Source organism: Marmota marmota, unplaced genomic scaffold, assembly GCF_001458135.2.
Source record: "Marmota marmota marmota unplaced genomic scaffold, marMar, whole genome shotgun sequence".
NCBI classification, from domain to species: domain Eukaryota; kingdom Metazoa; phylum Chordata; class Mammalia; order Rodentia; family Sciuridae; genus Marmota; species Marmota marmota.
Window position 1 is genome coordinate 15884829 of NW_025999949.1, and position 19453 is coordinate 15904281.

Consider the following 19453-nt stretch of genomic DNA (forward strand, 5'->3'; position numbering starts at 1 on the left):
GATTGAAATCACATTTGAAAAACATCTGCCACAAAGTTTGCTTTGTGATTGTTGTTATTCATGGTCTCCACTGCTGGGCAGAAGTTCCTGGGGAGGGAGAATCTGTCTTCTTTCCCCTCTGTATCTCTTCCTTTTTTTCACTTATTGAGCTATAATTTTTTTAAAAAATCATTTTTTTATAATAAAAAATCATTTTATTATCACTTTTATTGTACTCCATTTAACATTTATAATGCTAAATGCTGAAATAAACTATTTTTAACAAAATATAAACAGGGTTGAAAGACAGCTGCTAGGTATTCCTTTGGTCACTTTCTTGGCATTTTATTTGAGAACCAGGCATTGCAGACACAAAAGTAAAAATTACGTAGTTCTGTCTTCAAGAGTCTAGGAGTAAACTCAAGAGAGAGGCAGTAAGAGGTATATGGTATAATAAATAGTGCCACAGGAGCACAGAGAAGCCAACTATTCCCAGGAAAATCACAGCTTCACATCAAAGGGGAAATTGCATTAGTGCTTTGAAGGATGAATAAGAGTTTACTAGATGGAAGAGAATGGATTAGGACAAATTGTAAGTATTTGATTTAGAAATCATGACTAACCAAGAGAAAAGGTTTAGTCAATACACTGAATTAGCAGATGGAAGAAAAATAAAGAGTCCCAAGTATGGCATTGACAGTTGGCCTCCTCCTGAATGTGATCAGTGGTTTCAGAAATGCCCTTCTGCTTCCATCATCCCCACAGCTCAGAACAATTAACTGGAATAAGAAATTCATGGGAAAAGACCTGGGTAAAAATTCTTGTATGCCACTTGAGAAGAGTGGCAGTCCAACCAATTAACACAGATCTAGTCATTCATCATATTACATTATTGCAACAATTTGAGAGGGTGGAGGAGATTGTCTGACAAGTAGGATCCAGGACAGTGCCAACTGGCAGAACATAGAACTTGGCCATGTACAAAGCCTCTCCAGGACGGACCACCTGCAGTGGTTATGGTGCACTGCAGCCCGCCTTCCAGTTTGTCAAATTTGCAATTGCCATCGCTTATGCATTTTAAGACTCAATTATCACAACCGTCTTTTTTAATAACAAGAAATAGAAGGAAGGGGAAAAATTGAACACAGTGTTTGGGTGTGGTGGCTCACGCCTGTAATCCCAGTGACTCAGGAGGCCAAGGCAGGAGGATCACAAGTACAAAGCCAGTGTCAGCAACTTAACAAGGCTCTAAGCAATTTAGTGAGACTCTATCTCAAAATTAAAAAAAAGAAAAGAAAAGAAAAGGGCTGAGGATGTGGTAAAATACTTCTGGACTCAATCCCCAGCATACATACATACACACACACACACACACACACACACAAGGAACACAATGAATAGAATGGAATGGAATAGAAAGGTACTATGTGCATTACTCATGGTAGAGTTAACACTGTTTGATCAAACATTATCAATTTGCCTACATGTTATACATCTACGTAAGCACCCACATAAACACACAAAGTCCAAATTTGATTTAAAAATATTTTAATTATGGATTCCAGTTGAAAAACAAAACAAACAACAACAACAAAAAAAAAAACCTCCAGTATCAAGCCTTCCCAAACTGCAAAGACTAGAAAAACTAACAGTGGTATTTCCCTTTGTCTCTTTTGGTTAAAATTTAAGGATGATTAAGTTTAGCTAAACCTAAACAATTGCATGTGGTTTGGAAAACATGACGGAGAGGGAAGTCTTATTTCGCATCCTTCCAAAATGCTGCTGACCAGTTTCTTTACGTGTGCTTTGGGTTTCCCTGAAGGATCAGAGCCAGAGGTCCTCAGATCCAGCTGCTGACTTCCTGGGGGCAAGAGGCAGAGGAGAAGATCCATGTTTTGCAGATGTGGATCTGGAAGCTGTGGTGTAGTTCTGGATACAGCAAAGGCCCTGGCCTTTTCCTTATCCCTGGGTGACAGCTGGGACAGGATGTTCCTGGACCCATCAGTTGCTGTGTCTGCTTCCTGAATCCCCAGCTTCATGATTGTGGCCGAGGTGGCAGCTCCCCAAGTGGGCTGATTCTGTGGTGTTGTTGTGGAAGTCACTCTGGAAAGACCAGCCTGTGACTCCAGCCACCCTAGGGTTTTATGAGTGCCTAATTCCCTTTCTGATTAAGAATAGAGAGAGTAGTTTATGTTAGCTGCAACTAAATCCCATCTAATAATGGAAAACAGATATTCAGGGGCATTACATGATTCACCCAGATTTTGTCTCTGCGTTGAATAAGTAGCAGGCCTGGGACTGAAACCTGGTCCTTCCAACACTCAGGCTGCTGTGCTGTTTGGTATCCTCCATTGTATTTGTGCAGGTACGAAAGGGGAGCATATTAAACCTAAAGAAAACCTAAAGAAAATTCTTAGGTTTAGAAGAGAGTTTGGGGTGGCCAAATCTTACTACCAAGTTTCTCCTCTTCTTTAGAGTGCACTCCCATGAGGAACAAATATAGAATAAAACCCCTGAATATTATTCTTTTAAAAGCAGCACAAGGCCCTGATACTCCTATAAAATAGGACTTCTCAGGTGAACTGGGACAGAACACAAAGTTTGATCAACCCCCCAATTCACACAGAGGTGGTGAGACCTGTAGCTGTAAAACAGAGCCCAGACCAAATGGATGAGGCTGGCCAACCTGTCTGAGCAGCCTCCAATATGGTTACTGCAGGGCAGTAGGACTTGCAAGAGGACTTGTCACCAATGTGGGAAGAGACAGACGACAGGAGAAGAGGTTCCATGGATGCTTCAGGTTCTTTTCAGATTGGTTCTTTCTCTTGAATGGGTAGAGAGAAAAAAAATGGAAGAATTCTTCATCCACTTTGGGTAGAGGTGAAAATACGGGGAGACAATACTGAGCATTCTCCTTCCTGAAAACCAGGCCTTGTGAGGAGCTTCAGATTCTAGAAACGAAAGTATGTGATCAACCAGGGGAAGATGAAGGTACCATGTCCTGGAAGAAGAGGGAAAGAACGGGAGGAGAGAAGGTTTCCGGAAAGATACAGAGCATGACAGGGACCTTGTGCCCCCCGCCACTATTTTGCTCAAGATTCTTTCAGAATTCAGAGGTCTCATATCAACTTAGCTAGAACATCACATACATGGCACGGGCACATGACCACCTCCTCTGGACGGATGAATGCAATCTTCTTGTGCCTCTCTCTGGGCTGGCTGCGCTCCATGCCCTCCTAAGAGAAGCTTATTAATAAGATGGCATCCGTTGTGCTCCACTGAGTTTATTTTATCACAGACTCATGGAGGAAAAGGAAAAAAATACACTGCAACTTACCACAATAAAGTAAATATCGTAAGATAAATGGCAGTGTTGGAATGGAAACCACTTAGGGACTCAGAACAGTCAGACGCAAACAGTTTCAAGACTATTAGCTGTTAAAGGTTGTGCCTTATGTCACCCAAAAGGGGCTTTCCTCAGATTTATAGCACGATCTCTTGGGAGATTTATTGCCGACTACATCCCTCTCCCACCCCCACCCCCCATTTTAACTTTATGAACAGTCAGCCTGGAAGTTTTTCTAGGTCATGTAGGAATGGGGAGTTGCTGTTTTCCAAGCAACTCCTTGTGGGCCATTTTCTGCAATTTGAATACTTTATTATGAATCAGATTATGACCAAATCATCTTCTATTGGCCTCTCCAATATACTTCTCTGTGCTTTTCCACCCTGATCCCAGTCGCAGGAAGCTGGTCTGTAACGACCACAGAATGAGCTCTCTTGCCCTTGACTTCCAGTGGAAGTCCAGGGAGAACTGACTCAGAGTGCTGGAAGGTAGGAGAGGGGCTTGGGGCCTTTGCTTTTCCAGATGGCTCCAGTTTGCTCTGACAGGCGAAGTCAGTGGCTGGCAAGCAGCCCTCTCCACGCAGCTCTGCTCCAGTCCAGAACCACACCTGCCAGTCATCGATTGTGTCATTTGTTCACAAATACTCATTTTCTCTCTCAAGGCAGAGTACAACGCCCACCCCACTGATTTTGAATTAGGCCACTGGACTTAGGATGGTCCATGGGATGGGAGCAGTGGTGACTTTCATCTCCATGGAACAAAGTTTTAAATGCATTCTTGCATGGTCTGGCTCCGTCCCTCTCACTACTGCCCTCCATTGTGAGAAGAGCATGTCCCAACGACAGACCACCATCAACTGGCTTCTCAAATGAGAAGACACAGAGGAGCCCACCAAGCCACCCAGGGGCTGCAGAGTCAGCAGAACCACAGCCACTTCTGCCTCTTGGAAGGTGCACCGGAAATGAATGTCACCACGAGCCACTGAGATGTTGAAGTGGTCAGTAATCACAGCAAAAGTCCACCAATCCACTCTCACTGCTCCTTCAAACCTAAGGATATTACTGTCTCCTCACCCCTTGAGGTCTCTCCACACCCTTCCCGAACCTTTGTAAATGATTGCATATTCTAAACTCCTAAGTTTAGAATACGCCACAAAAAGGTTTGGTAGAGAGCCATGTTAACCAAACTCTAACAATAAACTCTAATGATTAAGAAAGAAACAAGGGAGGGGGAAGAAAGGAGGAGAGGGAAGAAAGGAGCCACCATTTGGAACCATCATTTGACCCAGTTATCCCATCCCTTGGTTTATACCCAAAGGACTTAAAATCAGCATACTACAGTGACACAGCCACATCAATGTTTATAGCATTGAGCTGTTTATAGCAGCTCAATTCACAATAGCTAAGCTATGGAACCAACCTAGGTGCCCTTCAACAGATGAATGGATAAAGAAAATGTGGTATATACACACAATGAAATATTACTCAGCCATAAAGAAGAATGGAATTATGGCATTTGCCAGTAAACAGATGGAACTGGAGAGTATTGTGCTAAGTGAAATAAGCCAATTCAAAAAAAAAAAAAACAAAGGCTGAATGAATGTGCTCTCTGATATGCAGATGCTAACACACAATAAGATGGGGTGGTGGAGAATAGATGTTCATTGGATTAGACAAAGGGGAATGAAGAGAAGGGGGGAAGGGAACAGGAAAGACAGTAGAATGAATTGGACATAACTTTCCTACATTCATATATGAATACATGACCAGTGTAACTCCTCATCATGTACAACCACAAGAATGGGACGTTATACTCCATGTATGTAAATGTCAAAATACATTCTACTGTCATGTGTAACTAAAAAGAACAAATGAAAAAAAAATTTTTTTAAAGAATTTCTGTGGAGCTGGAATCATCCTCTGAAGGGAAAATCAGGTGCATTGATGAAGGGCTAGCATACAAGTTCCCAATGCTTCTTGGGCTTTGCCTCTGTTTCAAGGTTGTCCTCCCAGAAGTGACAGCTTAAGAGGGCTCTGCTTTGAACGGATTTTTTACCCCGGCACCTAGTGTCCTTTCAAAAGGCTGGCATGGAGGGTTAGCTCTGGAAGGGCAGGCAACTGGGCTGCAATTCAATTCTAACAAGCCCTTTTGGAGGAAGTCACACTCAATCCACTCTGCAGCCTCACCTGTCACCACCTGCTGAAATGATGGGCACGCTCTCAGGCCGCCAGTCCATAATGTCGTGATCCCACCATCCTGCCCATATAAGCCTCTCTCCTTTGATCTCACTTCCTTTTCCTGAAAGGGCTTTCACTCACCCAGGCATCTGCAAACTTCTTCTCTCAAGTGCTACTCAGACTGCTCCCTTGAGGGCCAGGGTAAGCCAGGGTGAATGTTGGTTGAGGGCAAGGACTCCACTGATCTGGCTGTCTTGAACTCCAGCTCTAGGATGACCAGCGGTGTGACCATCAGCAAGTTTCTTAACTTCTCTTTACTTCAATGTTCTCATCTAACTTCTCATTTTACATATTAGTGCGTAAGTGAAAGACTGTGAAAATCCTCCAGGTCAAATAAGGTAATATCCAGCCCCTTCCTTATAAGGTTGTAAAAACTAAATGGGTTACCATATATAAATTGCTAAGAACACTGCAGGACACCTAGGGAAAGCCATCACACCTGGCTCCCCTGTGTCTTATTCACTTTTATATCCCCAGTGCCTAGCCCAGCATGTAGCAGGTTCTCAGGAAATGGCTCATCTTTGCTGGGTGTCTTGCGCCCAATTCAACCTTTTTTTGTTCCCCATTCTGGACCTGGTCTAGTTCACCAGGCTTTGAGGGACACAGGGAACATGTCTGGCTCCTGTGGGATATGAGAGACCTTACTGATCATGACAGCTGTTCCACCCAGGTGTAGACTCCTTTTTTCTAGAAAAACCACCACCCTGCTACTTCAGCTACTCTTGGGTGGATGTGTTCCCAATTTCTCAACAAAGGCTGATGGGGGCCAGGAGAGAGCGAGCAGCTCCTTCTCAGCGCCAGGTCATCGTTGCCACAGGAATTCTTGGTCTGATATTGTCCTAGCTCTTGATTTTTTCAAGAGATGATAAATGCTTATGGCATGTCTAAATATTTGTGACAATGTCAAAAAGTTTAAAAACTATATGTCAAAATACACTCTATTGTCATGTATATCTAAAAAAAACAAATAATTAAAAAAAATTTTTAAGTCTAAAAACATTTTGCAGATCAAATGAACACATCGACACTAACTAGCATGAGTTAGTATCCTGTGGTTTAGTAGAAGTGGGTACCAATTCATGCCGCTGGACACATAGCACCTAATGCCCGGCAGGGGACCCTTTGTTAGGTTCACTAGTAAGAGGCTAGTTTGAAAGGCATCTTGGTTCCATGCTTTGGGCCCTCATCCTGTCCTATGGCACACAGTCCCCTCCCTCAACAAGTCCCATTCATTTCATTCAACCTTGTTCACAGCCTCATTTTTCTCCCACTCATTGGTTTGACAAGTATTTACATATTAAATAACCACAATGTGCCAGATTTTAACCATTGCAGGTATGACCTAAGTGCATACAACAGAGATGGTTCCTGCCTTAAAGAACTTGCAACTGTTAATGTTAGGTTTCTCTAACTTCTGATTTTTAAATACTGGTGACTAAATAAAAACGTTTTAAAATCCTCTGTAAACAGATTTTAAAGAAACCTGAAATTGCAAAAATATTTGCTAAAATCTTAATTCATGAAAAAGATGAGAAGGTGAAGGTCCCATAGAAAAACCTACTGTAACCACACCTCAGTGCTAGCGACCATAAGATTGTAAAAAGTGGTATAGAAAAGAAAAACAAGGTTCCTTTTATCTAATTCAACATTTTCCATACTTATTCGTCCATAGAACTTTTTTCTTTCTGGAATATCAGTTTTTGATGAATAATAAAATATAGTGACATTTTAAAATAAGAACATTTATTTAGCTCATGATCCTAAACATCATCAGTTGGGGCTGGGCTCAAGTGGATGGTTCTCATCTCAGCTGAACTAGCTCACAGGTCAGTGGATACCTGCCAGGTGGGCAGGAGTCTGGTGATTCAGGACAGCTTGCGTGGGAATGGTTCACCGCTGGTTCAACGCTAATGATTCTGGAGAAGTTGGGAGAGCACGTGGAAGGGTGCAAAAGCTCTTGAGACACCAACTTGGGCTGGCACAGGTGCTCATCCTGCTGCATTCTAGTTATCAAAGCAAACCTGAAGCCAGTCCAGGAAAGAGAAACAGACTCCGCCCCTTGGTCGGAGAACCTGCAAAGTCACATTGCAAAGGACGAGACACAGGAAGGGGTGAGGGATGATGGCCATGCTTGCACTTCAGTGTCCCATGCAACACCTGTGAAAAAGCCTCAGTGTTCTATGAAACACATTTTGGGAAACTTTAGTGTGCTTCTTGTTTTTGAAGCTGGGGATCCAACCCAGGCCCTTGTACATGTGAGACAAGGGCTCTACCACTGAGCTAACCCCCAGACCTCCTCATTTTTGAGTGAATTTTTGATATATAACTAAACTACTTAAGACTAGTAATTTTCAACCACACTCTAGTAACAGCTTAGGTATTCTCCCACCATATCTGTTCCACATAGAAGTTTAACCTGTGCACAAAAAGAACATATAGTCATCAATTCTTTTCCACTTTAGAAAACCTTGGATGCTGGGCACAGTGATGCACACCTTCAATGCACTCAGTGACTCAGGAAGATCACAATTTGGAGGCCAGCCTCAGCAACTTGGTGGGACCCTGTCTCAAAATAAAAAATAAAAGGGCTGAGGATGTAGCTCAGTGGTAAGGGCCCCCTGGGCTCACTCCCAAGTACCAAAAAGCAAAAACAAAAAACTTGGTCTAGCTGACAGTATTTCAAATGAGTAGAAAAGGAAGGAAAGATGAAGCATAAGAAACATAAGGACTGGGATATTATTAAGACTTAAAAAATAAAGAAATTCTGCCATTAGCAATGCCATAGCATAGATGAGACTGGAGGACATTAATTCAAGGGAAACGAGCCAAGCACAGGAAAACAAATAGTATATGATGTCACTCATGTGGGAAAGGAAGAAAGGAAGGAAGCAAGGGAGGGAAGAAAGAAAGGAGGAGAAAATGGTGTATGAGGTAAAGAATGTTAGTCTGTGAGTATTTCACAACTTGTGTGTATATCAAGATATCAAGTTGTACTGTACTCCTTAAACATGATTTTCATTTGTCAATGCACTTCAATAAAAGTAAAAATAAAAAAAGAAACAAACACTTGTTTTCACCTGTGGCTATTTTTTAAAACAATATAAAAATGTTTAATGCAGTTCAGTTTCATTTTTATATCATTTTAAAAATTGTTATATGCAAACTTAGTACACGTTCTAAGAAAATATAATGTATTCAGGAGCTGGGGAAGCAAAGTAATACTTATTAACTGCTAAATATGTGCAATCTCCAGCTACCATCTCCTTTGATCCTCCATAACTATGAGCAGGAGATATCATCGCCCCTATTTTACCAAGGAGGAAGCAAGACCAAAGACCAAGCCCAGGATAGCAGTGCTTCTCCATGGCAGATGACTGGGAGTCTTGCACCAGCCACACACCCACCACAACGAAGGCCATATTGTCTAGAGAAGGGTGAAGCCCCAGTGGTATGTTCTGCTGTCCACAGTTGACCATATTGATATCCAAAAGCAAGCCTGACCCTCCTTGGGGGAAGATTTACTCCCCTGTCCTGTGGGCAGCCCCTTTGGCTGTACAACTAGATTTTGCCAGAGAAACGTGAACAGAACCCTGTGTGCTTTTACCAAGCTTTAAGAGCCAGCTCAGAACCCGCCATATGCTCTTTTCCGTTCACTCCAAGTGATGCACCATTCCAGGTTGGGACTGACCCATCAGTCTGGAGCCCTGAGTGAAGCCCCCACAGGGGACATGAAGCTGGAGTGCAAGGTAAGACTTTTATATCATTGGTCACTGCACTGGGCCATTGGTCACTGCAGCATGATCTTGCCAATTCAGGGCTCTGAATTCCAGGGGCAGATCCACTGCCCAACGTTTTTATTCTATCTTTTTAAGTGCATGATAAATACTAGAGCAGGCAGTGTCTGTGGTGAGCACAAGTAGAGTTGAATCCTGCCCTTGCTATGTGCCTGTGTTGGTAAAATTGGGAACAATAGTGCTTGGTGCAGACACATTTGAGGTTATGTCTAATGAGCGAAGCAGAGGCCCTCACTCTGCTGCTGGGACTCCACAAACACCCCAACCTTTCTCTCTCTTCTTCCAATTCACACCACCCTTCCCCACTCCCTGGGAGACCTGTCCTTCCCTGGGGACCTGTGCTCAGGCCACCCTGCCTCCCTCTGTTGTTCCTCTCTATCTCCAACATCCAGACCCCCATCTTCCCAAACCCACCTCCCCTGCCCCTGCCCCAGCCTTACTCCAGTCTGACACAAGAGAGCCTCAACCTCTTTTCCTGCATCTGTCACCATCAGTGAAAATGCTGAGCACAGCTGGATTTTGAAAGCCAGTGGTTAATTGCGGGGAGCTGAGGGTGACCCAATGGCACTTTTAAGTATTTGGAGTGTGAAATAATGAAGATGCTGGTGAGCAGAGCAACTGGAAATCAGCAAACAGCCCCCAAAACAGCTTCCAAGGCTCTGAGGAAAGTACTCCTCTCTCCCCAGCTGGTGAGGACTGTGCTCCAGCGGAGCTGGGAAGCAGACAAGAGCCAGAGGCCACCCCAGAGAGATGTACAGCAGGGAGACTGTGTCCTCAGACCTGCAGAGGGTTTGATAACTCCCCTGTTACCATGACAGCTGGGCTCACAAAAGATAACAAAGGAAACAAACAGCAAAGTCTTTAATGAAGTGATGAGCTCGAGAGCCTTGGTCTCCTGTTACCCCGACAGTGTCCTTTGGCCCCCATGGCAGGGAGTGAGGGACCCACTAACACCTCTCAGTAAAGAACAGACCTGACCGTGCTATGGGTGAAGAGGGCACCTGACCCGACATGGAGTAACCTCAGCTCCAGCTCAGAGCTCTGAAAATCATGAGAACAGTTAATCCATGCCAACAACCAGCACTTTCTCTGCCCAGCCCACAAATCCAGACAAATTCTCAAACAAATACCTAAGGAGACCACTCTGTAGCCATCTTGTGGTGCCTGGGCTTATCTATGCTGAGAGAAATCTTATGAAAAGTCTTCAGTCAAATGCAATATTTCTTTGAAGTGCTTACTCTGTACCAGCACCAGGAACAAGGCAATAAAAAATCTAGGCCCCCCCCTCATTCAAAGAGTTTATAGTCAAAGGGCAGAAATGCAAACAAGCAATGTTACCAGTGAGGTACACGTAGGGTTCTGGAAGTTGGGGAGGGATGACAGGTGCTCAGTAAATATTTAAATGAATTTGCTGGTTCTGAAAATGATCAATAAAAAATGACATGAACACACCAGACACTTTGCTAGCCCAGGACATTTGCCCTCACCCTTTCTCCGTCTGGAACACTCTTCCCCAGACAGTCTTGTATAGATTTCCTGCTGCTGCTGAAACAAATTACCACAGCTTTAGAGGCTTCAAATAACACAGAGGTTACAGTTCTGGAATCCAAAACCTAAACCCGAGGTGTTGGCAAGAACCCGCTTGCCTGCCCTCCTCCGCTCCTAGAGACCACCAGTACCCAGGTTCCTCACACCACTGCAGCTTCTTGCTTTGTGTGTCACCTGTCCCGCTACCTTCTTGCCTCCCTGTGAGGACCTTTGTGATGACAGGCCCACCAGGATAATCTCTCCATCCCAAATCAGTAATCACTTCTACAGAGTTCCTTTTACCACATAATGTCCCAGGTTGGGGGCGGGGTTAGGATATGGATATATTTGAGGGGTCATTATTCATAACGAGGACAACCCTCCTGGCTACTGTTCTTAAATTCTCTGCTTGGACATTTTGTCTCTCTGAGCCTTTCTCAGCCAAGCTAGAATAAATTAGGCATACCAACCATTCCTTTGATACCCTCTACCTTCTTTACCTTGTTTTATTTTTCACCATTTTTTAAAAATCCCCATCAGAAATACAAATACTATGCATTTGCTCATTTATTTATGTATAGTTTCCCCTCTCCATGTGTTGACCCATTACCAAAGCCCAGAACAGGATCTGGCACTTAGTAAGAGCTTAATAAATATTTGTTATTTTAAATAAACAAAATAATTCAATATATAGATGGGATGGCATCAAAGGTGAGAATTCAGCCAGATTTTTATCTGGGCTAATTCTGAAAAAAAAAAGGGGGGGCGTGGCAAGAAAGAAAAAGGGGTAAGGAGAGCTCCAAGAGAAGAAAAGACATGAACAAGACAAGAAGGCCCGTTAGTTCTAGAAACAGAACAAGTCTGGGAAGAGTCTGAGAAGGCGCTGTTGGTTGTCTGACCAGCATCCATTCCCTCATTTCTCTGCTAATAGAAGCCAATTCTGAGCATATGTCCACCATCCCCATATGCACACACCCCATGATTTGACCCCACACTCTATCACGTAGGCACTGACCCTGTGGGCCAAATTTCCTAGGCTCCCATGTCAACCATTCGTTTGGCCCATAGGAATTCTGATGGGAGATGCTAGGAAGTCTTATGAACTGAACTGTGTCCCCCAAATTCTCATGTTGAACCCCTAACCCCCTATGACTGTATTTAGAGATAGGGTCTTTGAAGAGGTACCTAAGTTTAAATGAGGTCATAAGAGTGAGGCCCTGATCTGATAGGACTGGTGTCCTTATTAAAAAACAACTAGAGTGCTCTCTCCTTTCCCTTTCTCCTCCCTCTCTCTGAAAATGCACAGAGGAGAGGTCTTGTGAGGATTCAGCCAGAGGGCACCTGTCTAGGAGCCACAAGGAGAATCCTCACCTGGAATCAATCCTGTGGGATTGGGATTGGGACTCCAGCCTCCAAAACTGTGAGAAAATAAATTTCTGCCTTGACCCTCACCAGCCTGTGGTGCGATGTTATGATAGCCCAAGCTGACAAATTCAGGCAGGTGACAGAAAGAAAAAGCCAGGATACTTCTCACCTTCATCCTTGACCCTGGCAGCCATGTCTGGCCCATGGTTCCTGATCCTGCGGGTGGAACCATGAAGGCCCTGCTTGTGCCACATGACCAGGGCCCCACCCTAGGATGTTGTCCTGACGCCTATGCCTCTCTGCTTGCTGACCCCTGGGTAGCTGAAGCATCCCTTATTGGCTTCACATTACCTGTGTGGTCAATTTCCTACCTTTGATCCCTCTCTTTAAGAACTGGCAGTGGTTTGGGATTTCTGGCTGGATGCTGCCTGACACCTCACACCTAAGTGTGAGGGAAGCAGCAGCAAGGAGGCTACATGGGATGCAGCTGCAGGCCACCAACTCTCCCCACCCATTGACCATCAAACCACAGTGTGAATCACATCCAGAGGGCTGGGGAGAGGGGACATCCCTGCAGCACTGTTAGCAGGAGGAGGTGCACTTTCAGGGCTCCGTTTTAGAAAGAAGTCACAAAAAGCATCTACCTGTAGCACCTGGAGAACTGGAGCATCCATTTCCCACGTGGTTTCTCAAATGCTGTGTAGACACAGCTTCAGACTCTTTTCCCAAAAGGAATGGCAGTGGGAAGGGAGGAGAGACAAGGTGAACAGGTGGGAACTGGCCCTCCCACACCCTCTCTGGATCTGAGTACTTTGGTTCCTAAGCCATGTCTAAATCAGAATTTATAATGGTCTTGGTGCTTCAGTGGAAAATGTAGTGCTCCCACCTCCACCCATTCCTCCCCTTGCAAACCTGGATTCTGGCCCTTAAAATCTAAGAACAGTAGGGGCTGACAAAATGCAAACCAGAAACACCCCAGTCAGCACTCACATTATAGGATTTATCGGTTCCGTATAAGGGTGTCATATGGGTGCTACAGCGAATGCCAGCTGGTAGCTATAACTCAAAGGGCCAGCCTCTGGGTCTGCACCATCAGTCATGTGGAGCATGCAGAAGCCTATTCATTCCTTGTCATCTTTCGGCAAAACTTCTCTGTCTCTTTTAGTTGATTTACTTTCCTCCCTTTTCACTCTTCTCTTTCTTTTTCATTCTTCTTTTCAAATATTCTTGGAAACCCTTTGCTGCCAATCACTGTCAGCGGCCATTCAGGGCTGAGCAGAGCAGCAGCAGATGCACAGTGAGACACAGGGACTTGGCAATGAGCCGGGAGGGTGGCTTGTGGGGGAGCACTCCGCTCGCGAGAAGGAGCAAATAAAACACTCAATGCTAATGGAGCCTAGGAAGATGTCTAATCTAGTAAGAGTCATCCTTCAGGTGCATGGACGGGCAGAAAACCGAATGGAATGCTTCAGCCCACAGCACTGATCTCTTTCAAGTAATATTAGAAATGCAATTCTCCTCCAAGAGAAAGCTGCTGAGATTTATATTTATTGCTAATGTATTTATGGTTGAAGAAGAAAACACAACAGTCTCCTACAGTGGCCCTGGAACTAAATGCAAACAGACAATGTGGGAGCTAGAGATGGGGTCCCCAGGCCCAGGAGGCCAGGAATCATCTGAGACACTCTCATGACGGGTGTCCTTGATTATCTGGGTCAGAGGGGTTGGCTGGGGTAGTTGGTGAAAGGAAACAGGTTTTAAAGACGCTAAGTGGGTAAGGATTCTTAGTGTTTAAGAAAAGTTATGGATCTCAGGAAAATGTTCATGAGAAAATTCAAAAGGTTCATTTCTCTGACTATTCTGCTTATTGGTGCACACAAGATCCTTTGCCATCTTCACAGTGACGAGCACAGAGCCACCCACACATGGAGCATTCCACAGGGAGGCAGCCTGGCCTTGAGAGCCTCCTGTGGTTAATCTCCAAACATTAATGTGACATACTGAGTCCTTGAGGCTGAGGCAAACTTGAGCCCTCTCAGGACCAGTTTTATAACCTGCTTCGACATTTCATCATTTTTTTAGTACAGTGAAGAGAACTGGGATCTCTCTGCAACTCCCAGAGGCCCTCAGTATCAATGACTTGATGAAGAAAGTGCTATCAAGAAGGTCAGCATTTCCCAAAGTCCTCCAAAGAGCAGATAAATCCCGACTTCGCTGATATTTTATATACAAGATCTCAGTTGGATCTCTTTAGAGTGTATGCACTGGGGGGAAGGAGGAAGTCTTTTTTTTTTTTTTTCCTGAAAAACTATGTAACCATTGAATCCCAAAACAGGAAGGCAGGGGAGTAAGAAGAGACATTACCCTTTTTTTTTTTTAATTTTTTTTTAGTTGTAGATGGACACAATAGCTTTATTTTATTTGTATCTGTTTTTTAAATTAATTAAGTTATTTATTATTATAATTTGTTATATATGACAGAATGCATTATAATTCATACTATACATATAGAACACAATTTTTCATATCTCTGGTTGTATACAAAGTATAGTCACACCATTCGTGTCTTTATACGTGTACTTAGGGTAATGATGTCCATCTCATTCCACTTTCTTTTCTACCCCCCATACCCGCTCCTTTCCCTCCCACCCCTTTGCCCTATCTAGAATTCATCTAATCCTCTCATGCTCCCCTCCCTAATCCCACTATGAATCAGCCTCCTTATATCAGAAAAAACATTTGGCATTTGGTTTTTTGGGATTAGCTAACTTCATTTAGCATTCTCTTCTCCAATGCCATCTATTTACCTGCAAATGCCATGATTTTATTCTCTTTTATTGCTGAGTAATATTCCATTGTGAATATATACCACATTTTCTTTATCCATTCATCCACTGAAGGACATCTAGATTGGTTCCACAATTTAGCTATTATTGTGAATTGTGCTGCTGTAAACATTGATGTGGCTGAAACCCTGTAGTGTGCTGTTTTTAAGTCCTTTGGGTAGCCGAGTCAAATGGTGGTTCCATTCCCAATTTTCCAAGGAATCTCCATGCTGCTTTCCATATTGGCTGCACCAATTTGCAGTCCCATCAGTTTTATGTGGTGCCAGGGATCAAACCCAATGTCTCACGCATGCTAGGCAAGCGCTCTTCCACTGAACCACAACCCAGCCCCCAACAATACCCTTTTTTAAGCCCCCAGAAATTCTGCAATAATTTGTCGACCATTAACTTTGCTTCAGTGCTCTCCCTTTGCCTCTGTCTCTCTCCCCTCTAGCACATCCCTTAGCCTCAGCCTCACATTCTCTGGTATATACTCTTCCTGATCCTCTTCATCTGGTCAACCCCTGTTCATCTTCCAAACTCCCTCCTCAGGGAATCCCTTCCTCAGGGAAGCCCTGGACCTCTGATAGTAATAGACCCTCTGTGATACCACAAAACGGCTCCTGTCCTGCTCCTCCTCGAGGCCAATCGCCACTATGAATCACCAAGTACTAACATACTTAATTGTTTTGCGCCTGTCTCCTCCTCTGGACTGTCAGCTCCAGGAAGGCAGTGTGGCAGCCCTAAACATGTGCCATTCAGGTCTCCTGTGAGAGAGAGAGCAAATGATCCACTGGCCCCATCCCTGCACTGTGCTGGCTGCTCTCCCGGTTCCAGCCACCCAGCACATCAGGGGTGAGGCGCTCTGAATACTGAGAGGCCACATTGCCTCAAGGGCTCCCTCTTCACAGAGTCCAAAGGTTCTGAGAACTAGCTTCATTCTGAGTCTCCCCAGGGCCTGCATGAGATCTGGTATATAACAGGTGCTCACTGCTATTTGTTCACTAAGATGAGCGAGGGTGTGCAGCCATGGTGAAGGCTACTTAGAGCCAATGCCACACCCTACAGAATCCACCCAATGCCCCATTCTTCAGAGCCTTTCTGTTATAAGAGTGGCCATACTGATGGAGGACTGACAAAAAGCTGTTCTCGCCACTGTAGCATCTTATAAACAAAGTCCTCTTATGAGTATGTGTTATGCCTTGAGTTACAAAATGTGCAAACTATTTAATCCTTACAATTAGCAGTATGAGGTTAATCTTTTATTATACAAACAGATGAGAAAACTGAGGCTTAATAAATTAGCATATAGCTTTCCTGTGGTGCTAACCCTCCCCCAGATCTTGGTGACTTAAAACTATGGTACACAAATAGGAGCTCTGTTTAGACACCCTGGTTCCTCCTTTTCATCTTTCAAAGAAGGAAGCTAAAAAGGCTTCTGAGGACAGAAGGTGTGAAGTTTGACCTCTGACTCTGGAGTAGGTGAGGCCTGAGTTGGCCTCAACCTCACATCTCCCAGGAACACAATGGCAGGTTTGGTGGAATTGAGATGCAGGGACCTGCGGTCGTGTCTGTAGATTTGCTGTGTACTGAGACTCTTCTTTCATCAGCTCTGGCAGACCCAAGTCAGCTGGCTTTTCAAGCACAATGCAAAGCCCACTTGCTGATCCATTCTTGTCTCTGAGGACAGCTGGAGTTCAGCAAAGATGTGGCATTTTATTATTTTCTGTCTTCATCTTATCGCTGTGACTATGTCCAGAATTCTCTGTTCTGGGCTTGTTGTTTGAGCAAGGGAAGCAGAAAACAGTCTATTTTTATGTCATTCAACCTCTTATTTTGTTTTAATCTATATCCACTTTTGATAAACATTAAAATTATTTAGTTTCTCAGATTTTTTTTTTTTTTTTTTTTTTTTTTTTTTAAGAACAGCAGGTTATCCCAAATGGCCAGGAAAGTTCAACTGAGCTTCATTTTGGGTAGTTTACTTTCAGTAAATGCCCAGATGGGGCAAATCAGAACAGGTTCTCTTTAAAAAAAAAAAAAAACCATAATATAAAACTAGAGTATTAAATAAGCCTTTTTCAACTGCACCTAAGATTCCTACTCCTTTGCCCCCACCTGCCACCTTAGGAGATTCTGATGTGCCCCATCAGTTGGCAACCACTGCCCTCCATGGGGGATGAGGGATGTTTTGCTCCAACTCTGGACAGGTCTGTGACAAATGATTCCAATCATGTAGACAGGAATTCATTTGGGTTCCAGAACACCCCTCCACTGAGACAGCCTTACCATGGGCCCCTCAAGGGACAGAAATAACCAGCTCATGAAAAGCAGGAGAGACACAGCTTCAATACTGACAGCTCACCTCTGACTGCCTGCAGCCTTCCAGCTCACAGCTCCGATGCTGCCAAAGTTCTTTCCCACCGGAAAAAGCATCTGGTTTCCTGATTGGGGCCTCTCCTTTGTCAAAGCAGGCAGGTCCTCTCCCAGCAGGACCTCCAGTCCCTGAATTACTTCTGAAGCTTAATTGGAGTCATGGGTCTGAGAAGCCTCAGTCACCCTGAGAGGAAGGCAGTCCCAGGGAGAGAGACCTTGGTCCCCTGCCTAGGGCCCACCAGTTGTGTTGGCCTGAGTCCTGCATCTAGCATCCAGTGGCTGTGATCTGATCCAATCCCATAACCATGTCAGTTCCTCAGTTTCCCCACCCATAAAATTCTGATCTGAGACTTGGAGTCTTAACAAGCCTGAGCCTTTCCTGGATAAATTAACCAGGTGCCGGAAACATCTGTGGCTGGAAGCGGAATCTGCTGTATAAACAGAAGAGAGCATTCTCATACACAAGGCTACAGCGAAAGCTCAAATACCAAGCCTGACTTCATCCTAGCTGTCTGAAGTCGTATCTCAGGCAAGTCAACTTCTTCTTTAGTCAAGGTTAAATTTAAAGTGACTCACCATCTCCTGTACCATGCTCAATGCTACTCAGGACAAAGGGTTGTCTGTAAAAAGTGGAGAATCAGTGTTCCTTGCAGCACTACAGCACTTTCCATCTAAATCATATAACAATTCTTAAAAAAAAAATTTTTCCAGAATAAGGTACATGCCATATAGTCAAGGACAAAACTTGTCTTATTCGCTACCATATCCCCAAAGCTCAACCCAGTGCTAATTCATGTTAAAAGAACTTGTTGCATGAATGAACAGTTAATAATTCTGGAAAAATAATACTATATGTTTGGACAGGATTTTAAATAAACTTTATAACATCTGTCTCCATATTCTCCTTAGTGTATGAGTTTCTTAGGACAGAAAATACTAAGTTGTGTGGTAAACCAGTTCATTAAACCTCAAAGAAGTGAACCTGACATATTCAAGTTGGTAAACTCAGAATCAAGACTTAAGTCTCCAACATCCAATCAAGGCTTCTCACCTTTACAACTCAGTGCTTCTGTCTATAGTTAGGGGCAGAAATCTATAGTACTTGGCCAAATCCAGTGGGGAATTCCTGATTTTTCTAAATAAAATTTTACGGAACACAGACACACCTACTTACTTACATATTGTCTATGACTACAATCCTGTTACTACAGCAGAATTAGTAGTTGCTATAGAGATCACATGGCCCCCAAAACCTGAAATATCTACTACCTGGTCCCTTACAAAAACAGCTGTCTGAAACCTGCTCTATAGCCTCCTTTCCATGGGTGGAATTCCATATGAGTTCTAGGGGCTTCTGTTAGAAATAAGGGCTCCCTTGGGGGTGGGGATGTGGCTCAAGCGGTAGTGCGCTCACCTGGCATGCGTGCGGCCCGGGTTTGATCCTCAGCACCACATACAAACAAAGATGTTGTGTCCACCGAAAACTAAAAAATAAATATTTTTTACAAAACCTTCAAAGAAGAATTAATACCAATACTTTTCAAGCTATTTCAAGAAATAGAAAAAGAAGGAGTTCTTCCAAATTCATTCTATGAGGCCAACATCACCCTGATCCCGAAACCAGACAAAGACACTTCAAAGAAAGAAAACTACAGACCAATATCTCTAATGAACATAGATGCAAAAATTCTCAATAAAATCCTGGTGAATCGAATACAAAAGCATATCAAAAAAATTGTGCACCATGATCAAGTAGGATTCATCCCTGGGATGCAAGGTTGGTTCAATATACGGAAATCAATAAATATTATTCACCACATCAATAGACTTAAAGATAAGAACCATATGATCGTCTCGATAGATGCAGAAAAAGCATTCGACAAAGTACAGCATCCTTTTATGTTCAAAACACTAGAAAAACTGGGGATAACAGGAACTTACCTCAACATTGTAAAAGCTATATATGCTAAGCCTCAGGCTAGCATCATTCTAAATGGAGAAAAA

The 19453-nt window shown here is 43.7% G+C and overlaps 1 long non-coding RNA gene across 1 annotated transcript; it reads right to left on the minus strand.

Annotated features, from left to right (window-relative positions):
• Nucleotides 1-7283: 7283 nt before the first annotated feature.
• On the minus strand, nt 7284-18909 carry LOC125616522. The gene is made up of 2 exons (XR_007347164.1): nt 18864-18909; nt 7284-7634 (listed from the first exon to the last, which is right to left on the minus strand). It is a non-coding gene; the product is annotated as an uncharacterized LOC125616522 (long non-coding RNA).
• Nucleotides 18910-19453: the final 544 nt, after the last annotated feature.